The sequence below is a fragment of the Vombatus ursinus genome, unplaced genomic scaffold, assembly GCF_900497805.2.
Source record: "Vombatus ursinus unplaced genomic scaffold, bare-nosed wombat genome assembly UNPS02014789.1, whole genome shotgun sequence".
In the NCBI taxonomy this organism is placed as follows: Eukaryota; Metazoa; Chordata; class Mammalia; order Diprotodontia; family Vombatidae; genus Vombatus; species Vombatus ursinus.
The window spans coordinates 11,537,732-11,548,204 of record NW_020954567.1 but is presented as its reverse complement, the minus strand read 5'-3'; the positions used below and the strand labels follow the sequence as shown (position 1 = coordinate 11,548,204).

The window sequence follows — 10,473 nt, the reverse complement described above, 5'->3', positions numbered from 1 at the left end:
GCAGTTTTACAAACTTTGATTTATTGACTTTATTTCTGTAATTCCAATGTGGCCAATGTTGACAGGAGGAAAAAAAAAACCTGTTTTGCAGGGTTTTTTTTTTCTTTTTCTCTTTGCTTATGACCTAATCTGCTGTGGAAAGCCTAAAGTGGGAGTTAGTTCTGCTTACTGGGACAACTGCTTCAAGTATGAAAGTTCATTAATCTTTACCAGTGTTCTAAACTCTTTGGCTATAGCCCTTAGTAGTTTTTCTGGCCGACTGGATTTTCTTTCCAGGTAACAGAATCTACAAACAACACAAACACAACACAAGACAAAGATTTTCCTACATTTTACAGACACAAACACAGACAAAATGATAAGACAAACACATAGAATATAAGGAAGAAACCCTTTTTAGGAGGAGGTGGGCAGATACATCACTTAAAGCTGCCCAGCAAAACCAAAAGTTCATCTGATCAGATTTTTCAATGACTAGTCTTAATTTCTTTAATTTGCAATAATGTTGAGCCAAATTAGGACCAACACAAATTACCAGTTAAATCTCTTACAAATTTATGTCAGAAGTCCCATAATTCAACTTAGAAGGAATAAGTCAGAATGTTGGCCCCAAACTCCTCGACTTTAAAAAGGAACTGTTGTATTGGGGTTGTCACCTTCCCTTTCTCATCCTCAGAGGGAGGAGGGTGAATCTTTCTCAGGAAGAAGTGGATATATCTTTTCTGGGAGAAGTGACTTGGTCTTTCACACATACAAATCCCTGACTTACTGTCTTAATTGAGCAATACAATTCTGACTATCATTCTGGAGGGTGCAATTCTTCTCTTCTGCCCTTTCCCCATTCTTTTAAACTCCAAGGTTTCCTTAAAGGAATCCAAGTTCCAAGAGGCATCTCATTTGGTAGCTTCAAGTAGCCATTTACTAAAAGCATCCCATTTGGGATAGTTCATTTTCTTGCCAGGTTCATCAAAACATTTTTTAAGGTAATTCATTCTATCCCAATCAAAAGAACCCCATATTGGCCAATGATGATAGGGGTTGTCTTAGGTCAATTTCTGACAACTAGTTAAATATCTGCAGGTTTAGGGCCTAAGATGTAGAAACATACAGCCAGTCACTGTCCCTTGGGTGGGGGACAAGTGTTGCTTCAGTATCTTGGGAAGTTTGGTTACCCATGGGAACTTGGCCAAGAGCTTACTTTATTCTGGAATTTTTCTTTTTTTTGCCAAATAATATGGACTATCTGAATTAAATACTGGGACTTTTTGAAAATCAGTTCCTGATTAAATCGCAAAACCTGGGACGACTCAGTCCTGACCTGCAGGTTTTCACTAGTCCCTGCCTGCAGAGTTTTCACTGGTTCCCCATCAGTGGGGTGCTTTTCCTGTGGTGCTCATGCTGGGATCTCCACCCTGTGGAGGTCATGCCAGGGTCACCACCCTATGGAGCCCATGTCAGTGTCTCCACCTGTGGCCACGAACCTCTGAGACCTTTCAACCTCAGTGGTTGATCAATGGTACCCCTGCCAGGGATTTGCCCACCTTGGCACCCCTGAAGTATGCAAACCCCTTTTCTTCCTAGCAAATGAACTCCATTGAAAGAGACAGGAATTTAGGATTTGAGCAGGGAGGCACTTACTAGACCCCTAAAGGGGAGATGGCAGGCTGGGCATCAAAGGGTTGGAACTGGTACCAAAGTGCCTGGATCACCCCCTCCCTGAAGCGATTGTGAATAAGCCCCTTACCATGATGAATCCCACTTCTGACATTAGAAATGTCCACTGGGTGAAGCCCACCCCTCACAATTCAGAGGAGTCCAAACTGGGTTGGAAAGCAGAAAAGTTTTATTATGAGGAAAATCAGACATTAGTGCTGAGGTTCCCCTACCTCCTTCATACAGAGTACAAAGGAGCCCCTTGCCCAGAAGAGGCAGGGAAGATTTCTGCTTAAAAACCACAAAGGAGAGGTTCAGGGAGGGGTTGGGAAAAAGAATGGAAAAACTTTCCCAGGAACAGGTAGGCATAGAAGCAGGATGTTTTGCATGAAAGGTTGACCACAAGGCTGGGTTTGGGCCAGTTTTAGGGGGGAGAGGGGGGCACAGCTCAGTAAGGTCAGCCAGCGAACACCAGTAAAGGTATCTAGGAGTAAGCAAGACTTTGGCTCACTGCAGGCTCCTGATTGGCTCCTTTCAGCAACCAGGCTTACTTTGTGTCCAGTACATCTACCTGGTAAGGTAATTCATATAAAACAGACATATTAATCTCAGGGGCAATTCCACAATATGTACGCACACACATCTATTACATAAAGGCCAGTTTTGAAAACAGATCTCTTGTATGTAAAACATTTGATTCTCTTTTGATCAAATAGGGTTTATAGTGGCAAATTGATTAAATTATTTTAATTCTCAACATGTGCATATGTTACTTGAAGGTTTTATTAATCGGTTATAATTGCAAACTTCCCTATTGTACCCTTAATCTAATATCATGGCTGACAGTACATTCAGGTTTCTCATATATAGATGTGCTGCCAGCATTTGAATAATTTTCATTCTTTGCTCAGAGTCTAGGAATATCTTTGGGAGGGCTTTCCTCAAATGTTTGGTTTCTTTTGGGGATCTCTGTGATAGAATCATCAGTCTTAGTTGGATGTTGACTGGGTTTTGTAGGATTGGGAGGCTGGGTTGCTGATGAATCCAGTTGCTTAGAAGAACTCTTGGAATCCTGAGTGTAGGTTGCCAGACGGTTATAGGTACCATGGTGTTACGGACTCTGAAGGCAATTTCTTGAGGTCTTCCACTTGGCAGAGTTCTTGATGGAGGTGGAAAATCCCCAAGGAAGAATTTTTATGAAGAAATTCCTCTAATCTAGGTTTACTTCTTCATAAAGGATCATCAAGAACCATAAATATGTCTCCAACAAATATATACTGAATCAACCTTTTTAAAATAATTTTTCTCCAAGATACTGATTCCATCACAAATTCTCTGAAATTATCATTGGTTACAATAATGCCATCAACTTTGTCAGCTAGGTACAATAGAAACCTATCATCATGAGAAGCAATTCTTGTTGCAAAGACCATCCATGTTGGGGTTAAAGATAATATTCTGAGGTCCTAGAACTGGGTCAAAAAGTGCTGCTCTTTGATGTTAGAATGTAAAATTGAAAATTGATTTTAATTTTATTTTGCTAAGACTTAATCAAACTATATTTAGTATTCTCTTTTGAGGTTCTTTACCCTTGTAAACTTCACCCATCAAACACATCTCAGAGAAACTTGTTTAAAGGTCAAGTTTTTGTCTTATAATTACCTCCATCTTTTACACCCACTTTCTGGAGAAACTTGGTTAACCTAAAGGTCAAATCTCATCTATTTAAACTTTGCTTGTCCTTCCTTTTAGAAGAGGACCAGTGACATAATGATGACATCACAGGGTGATGTCTTGACTTGCATATGAATTGGATTTCAATGAGGCATAGTTGTACAAAGTCATCAGCCTCACTCTCTTTTCCTGAGTCATAGAAGTCCAGTGGCAGGACAAAAGTCGAGATGACTGGCAGTGGCCTCAGATGCAGCAGATGCCCTTAGCATCATCGATGTCTGACCAAGCTCTAAGCCTTCCACAGAGCCTGCTTCAGCCGCCTTCATGACCATTGGAACATATTTTTCTCATCTACCCATTCCACTGAGGAAAGTCTTCACGTGCTTGGGGTAGACATTGCTCTAACTCCCTAATGTTGGTTACCTGTCTGCCAAGACAGTTTTATCGGGCTGTGGCCACTGTATATGCTACAGCTTCTTGAAACCATAGGTGAGAGCTGGGTGAAAGATGGGCACCAAAGGTGGATGCCCCTAAAAGGAGCTCAATAAGTTCACACCAGAGATTCTAGTCCTCCCTGAACATCTATTTATAGCAACTCTTTTTACCTGAAGACTACTTCCCTTGCCTAGGAACCTTTGTCTTGGGACTCAAATTTTATATCTTGGCTGTGGTTAAGGGGTTTTCAGATGGAAGTTCAAATGATGTAATCACAATCTGATTGTGTCATTGATAGCCAATCAGAACAAGATACCACTGTGTGACTCAAGATTTTGCTCCGTCAACTTGCTAATTGTTATAAAAGACCCTGTCATACCTCACTTGGGGTCTTTGGTCATTGAGAGAGACCATTGACCCAATTTATTAGTTACTGCTAGTCTAACTAATAAATTGATTGTGCTTGGATCCTTACCTCTTAGTTTACCTTAATTTCAATTGTTGCAAGGATCACGCCTTATTCTCCAGTAAGGAATGCTCTAATGTTTCTGGTGCCAAGTTTCCAAAAGTATTCAATGGCTATTGCAATCCCTCAAGAGTAAAAGAATTTGTGCAGACCATGGGCAATTGCAACATTGTTCCTATCTATAACAACATACTTTTAATCTGATCCCCCTACTTCATTTTTTAATTCCAGCCTGAATGGTGTTTTAAGAGTATCCCAGAATCTTTGGATCTCAGTAACTGAAGAATCAATACAATGATTGGAGGATCCTGCTAGCTTAATGCTAGTGATTGAAGACAGTTGCTGGGGCAGATTAAAAAAAAAAAAGGCATCAGAGAGAGGGGTTGGCCAGCTTGACTTGGAAAGAGTGCCTAGTTGGCTTTCACATACAAGGTTAAGATTATTGTTTGGAATTGTGATCCCAACTTTTTGATACAAAATATTTTAAGGAATAACTGGTATTTTTGGCTGGTGACTCAGAGTTCCTCTGGCAACAAAATCCATGTCTATAAGTACTCACTTGTCATTCAAGAACTTCTTTAAAGGGGAACAGAAGGTGAAGAGCCATCCTTTTGTAGATCTACGTTGGGAATTCAACTCTGGGAAGAATTCCAATTTTCTGTTTTCTCTCCTTTTTCATTTTGCCATTTGAGGTACCTGGTTTTTTCTTTTACTCTGAGAGGTGACTTGAGACTTTTCTGTTATGTGTTGCTGCATATGATCCTTGTTTCCTTTGGAGAAAAATTCACTTTAAACTCATTTTGATGATCACAATGACCTCCAGGAAGATAACTGAAATCCTAAGAAAGACATCTTTTTCTTTCTAAAACTTTTTGTTTTTCCTTTTCACTTTCTTCTAAGAGTACAAATGGTGCTGCAGATGGTCTCTGCTCTTTAATAACTTTTTTTCCTACAGTTTTCTGGGAGCATCCCACCATTTAAAAGGAAAAGTTTACTAGTATATTATGTTCTACTTCCTCAGTAGTGTCTTTTACATTGATGCATAAATCTTTAGAGATAGTAGAGGAATCAGATAGCAGGTTAATAACTGTGCCTGTAGCTGATCTCTCAGGAGCAGATGGAGGCCCATCCTCCCAAACATTTTCAAATGTAACTTGTCTTTCTTCAGTATCAAAACACCTCTTTTTGTGACATATTCTTTCTTTGGAAATAGATTCTTCAGGTAGAATTATACCATTTATTGGAACAAAAAGAACCTCTGTGGATCCAGAAAACACTATAAGCTCAGAGACAGGGGTCCCTGCTTGCTTGTTTGCCTTCATTCTCCTACAAAACCTGCCCATCATTGGACATGCTCAGCTCTTGGATGCCATCGTGGGTAAATTATGTTGCATAATCTATTAGATCAATGATATTATCAGTATCAGCATTATCTATTTCATATGAATCTTAACAAGGGTAAGATTTTGGGGTTCTTTCTTCAACGAACTGGGTAAAATCAACAAGTCCATTGTATATCTTCATATGATTGTTCAAATTGTTCAAATTACTTTTTTGGGGCAGCTAGGTGGTGCAATGGATAAAGCTCTGGCCTTGGAGTCAGTAGGACCTGAGTTCAAATCCAACCTCAGAAACTTGACACTTACTAGCTGTGTGAACCTTGGCAAGTCACTTAACTCCAATTGCCTCAGCAAAAAACAAAAAACCAAACAAAATAAATTGCTTTTTCACTTATAATGTGTTCTGGGTACTTGGTAGACTCATTTTCAAAGAGTTTCACAAGTCACTGTGTGTGACTTTTGGCTATAGCAACAGCATTAGTACAACCTCCAATGTCCAGAATGGACGCATCAACGTATTTTAATTCTGACACAACTCTTATGAAACCATGCTGCTCTTCTGTATTTATCCCCACTTACTTCTCTTTGCTTTCAAATTCTCAAAATTATCTTTTAAACATTTAAGTTGGATGAAGAGTTAGTTTCCTGTGCATTCAGGGATGCTCCTCTTCCCTTCTCTTTTTAATTGGAATAATTCACATTCATGATATCAAAATTGTATGTGTGAAAGTTTCCTCTCAGGCCAGTTTGACCTGCAGAATTTTAGGCCAAGGGATCTTATCAATCCTTTCCCTAAAATCTTTGAAATCTACTCTTCCTTAAATCAAACGTATGTGTTAGCAGATGTCTGCTTTCCCCTCCTTATCCAGAACAATCCTAAAATGGAATGACCATTTCTTCCTTATGATATCTTTCTTGACAACCAGTCTTTCCTTGTTATGGAAAATTCGGTCTAGAACAGTAATCCTCTCTCACAGCTTCCACTACCTTTTTTTTTTTTTTTTTTTTTTTTGCTTTTTGGTAAGGCAATTGGAGTTAAGTGTTTTGCCCAGGGTCACACAACTAGTAAGCGCCAAGTGCCCGAGGCTGAATTTGAACTCTGGTCCTCCTGACTCCAAGGCCAGAGCTCTATCCACTGTGCCACCTAGCTGCCCCTCCACCACCTTTTGAAAAATAAAATTAAGCCCAGTCAAGTATTCATTAACTGCTCTACTTTTAACAAAATGAGAGTTACAGCAGATGTTCAAATATTTAAAATCCACCATTACCGCTATAATAAACCTCTATTGACAATTTGTGATCTGTTTCCAAACTCATAATTTTCTCCTTCTGTTTCTACCTCCCTTGATCCTTATCCAGATATTCTCCACTATGCTTCCATTGGCTCCTAGTTTGTTTTATACAAATATGCCTTGTTTTCTTCACATACTCTTTGTGCTAACCAAGTTGGACTACTTGTTGTTCCATGTACGGCACATTTCATCTCTCATTTCAATGCCTTTGTAACTCTGTTAGTGACATTATAAATCTCCCATGGGCTTAATTATCATCTCTATGAAATGACTCATAAATCTCTATATCCAGACTCAGTATCTCCCCTGAGCTCTAGTTTCCCATCATCAACTACTGTATCAATTTGGACATTTAAAACTGTATGAACAGGATTTGTCTCAAACTCAACATACCTAAAACAGAATTTTTTATATAGCTTTCTCTTCAAATCCAACCCTCTTCTAAACTCCCCTCTCTCTGTTGAAGGCATCACCATTCTTCAAGTTGACTAGATCCATAAGCTTGGTTGTCTTGATCCATAACCTTGGTTGCTTTGATCCATAACCTTGATGCCTTGCTTGGTCTCACCCAACATATCCCATCATTTGGCAAATTTTGCTATTTCTATCTCTATAACATCTCTCGTATCTATCCCCTTCTCTCTATTCATACAACTATTACTTTAGTTCAGATCCTTAACCTTTCCTCTGAATTATCACAATAGCACTCGGTCTCCCTGCTTCAAAACTTGAAAATTCCCCCCAAAACTCCACAATCCATTCTGTGGTAACTTCTGCACAACTTGCTTCCAAAGAGATTTCCCTTAAACCCATATCTGACCATGTCACTCTACTACTTAATAAATTCCAATGCTATCCTATTGCCTCTAGGACAAAATGCAAACTCTTTTTAGCCTTTGAAGCCTTTCATAACCTAGCCTTCAGTTATCTCAGTCTCATTGTGTTATTCTTCCACTGTACTCTATGATCCAGCCAATCTAGCTTTCTCTCTGCTCCTCACATATGATTCTTCATTTTCGAGCAACCTCCATGACTAGAATGCACTCCTTTCTCCCCTCTAGGTCAAGAATCCCTCTCTTCCTTCAGGACACAGTTCAAACTTTATCTCCCACATGAGCCTTTCCTGAGCTGTCATGTCCCAACTGTTAGTATCCTCCTCTCTCTAACTTGTATTTATTCTATATATACTTATATTTGTACTCGTTGTCTCTACCTTGCTGTACCACAAAGTGGACACTTTGTGAGAATAGAGATTGTTTTATAATTTGTATTTATATCCATAATACCTAGCAGAGTTCCTGGCATTTAATAAATGCTTGTTAATTGATGAATTTATTCTGAAATCCCTACCTTCAATCCACAAAAGGGATGAAAACACCACCCAAGTTCCAGTCCCATTTCTTCTACTTCGCACCTGTGCAACGTTGGGTCTCAGCTTTCTCAATCTGTAAAATTAGAGGGTTGGCCTAAATGGTCTCTAGAGTTCCCAGCAGCACCAAACCTGTGATCCTCTGATCCAGTTCTCTCTTCCTTCACTCTAGTCATCATTCTATTTTAAAGGTTGCAATAGCTTATTAGTATTTCCACTGGTTTATTAGTATTTCTTCCTATCCTTTTCTCTGTTACATTATTTCTTTCCTTCAATCTTCTGAAGCAGGACAGGGAAAAAATTGCCTCTATCATTTGCTACCTGGGACCAAAGGTCTGTTTCATCACATTATCCTCCCTCTGCTTCCTTATTATGCTCTACCTCTAAGCCTTCACAGGATTAGGAGGGAGAAGAATGGAAAGTAAAGTAACTGCCCCTGCCCTACATTGTCTAGAATTAGTACCACTGGCCTTCCCAGCTGCTATCAACCTAGACCATCCTATTTTCCGCTGAATTGAGTTTGATCAATTTGACTTTCTAGTCCTATGGTGAGCAGGAGACATCTTGATCCCCTAGTTCTTGTAATTCAGAGTCATTTGCCAAGATGGAAAATCACATCTCTTGCTACCTCTTCCCTAAATTTCAGCCCTATCTAGTTCAGCCCATCCATATCCTCCTTTAATCTCTCCTTCATCCATGTCCTTTGGAACCAGTTTTCCCCAATTATTGACAGAATCCCCTTCATCCTAGAACTTTGTTCTTTCATACTCTTTCCATCTTGTTAAACCCATGGAGCATATGTCATTCCTTGCAATCTTGGGAGTGCACACTGCTCTCATGTCCCCAGTCTACCCTCCTCCCCAGTGCCCCCAACCCACAGCCCTCAACCAACATACACGGGGCCAGGAAGAGAAATTAACATACTCCTAGGAAACTGCTACCACTTCTAGACCTTCCTTTCCAAGGAATTTAGCATCTGACTCACCATCTTTCTCCACCCCAACTATTTCTTTCATTCTCAGGGACTTGATTCTTCCTATTGGTGGCCCTTCAAATACTTTGACTTCCCAGTTCAATCTCACTTCCTATGATAACTGGTTTTACTCTATGTCAGCCGCCAGTATCAATGGTCATGTCTTAGTTTTAACCATTCTCCCACACTATACTACCAGCATGATTTTGAACTCTAAAATCCCCTCTTTTTGATCACAAACGTCCATCCTTCCACCTCTTCTTCAGCCTCATTCCTGTTGAATCTCTTCTTTGTCCCTCCATGATCTCCAGTCCCATCTTTCCCTGATCTCCAGTCCCATCTTTCCTGTTCTAGTCTCACTTTCTTCTCTTTACCTTTTTACCTGATTCATCGTCCTCCACCTTTGAATTCCTTTCCCTCTTTATTTCAGCTATTCATGTCCTGCTATTTTCAATCCTGAATCATTTCTACCATTTGCTTTTTTCTCTTCCTTTCCCTAAGCTGCTGAACAGTGCTAGAGAAAGTTATAAGTGATACCAACTTGGATCATGAAAAAAAAAATTATGTCACTAATTTCAACTTGGCCCTTCATGCTGGGAAAAATGGAAACAGTTTGGCAGAAAAGAGATCTAAATCAACATCATATACCATACACCAAAATAAATTTCAAATAGATGAAAGAGTTAAATGCAAAAAGTTACATAATTTAGGAAGTTGGAGGAGACTAGTTATATCTTTCACATTGTGGATAAAGGATGAATTTACAATCAACCACAACATAAGGAATATTATAAAAGACAAAAGCAAAAATGTAGCACAAATAGAATAATGCAGCTAGGAAAAGAAAAAGAAAAAAGAAAGATATGGACTCAGAAAAAAATATTTGCCCAAAACATCTCTGATAAAAATCCACAGATTGAGTGATTTCAAAAGCTAGGTGGGTTAAAGGATAAGAGCAAGCATTTCTCTGAAGAAATTATATAAACTACAAATAATCATTGCATAAATTGATCAAAATTATTGATAATCAGAAATACAAATTAAAATAGTTATAAGGTATCATATTACAACTAGAGGGGAAAATCCAATGTTGTTGGGAATATAAAAAACTGGCACATTCATGCTTTGCTGGTACAGGTATATACTGGTCCATCTGTATTAGAAAATGATTTGGAATTATGCAAAAAAAAAAAAAATTGCAAAAGTAGCCTACCAAGTCACAAGTATGATTTAGTAGGTTAATTCCTAGAGAGTTACCTGAGTCTCAAAAA

General features: G+C 39.1%; 1 pseudogene; it reads right to left on the bottom strand.

Annotated features, from left to right (window-relative positions):
• Positions 1-5,067: 5,067 nt before the first annotated feature.
• Positions 5,068-9,593, bottom strand: LOC114047530 (annotated as a pseudogene).
• Positions 9,594-10,473: the final 880 nt, after the last annotated feature.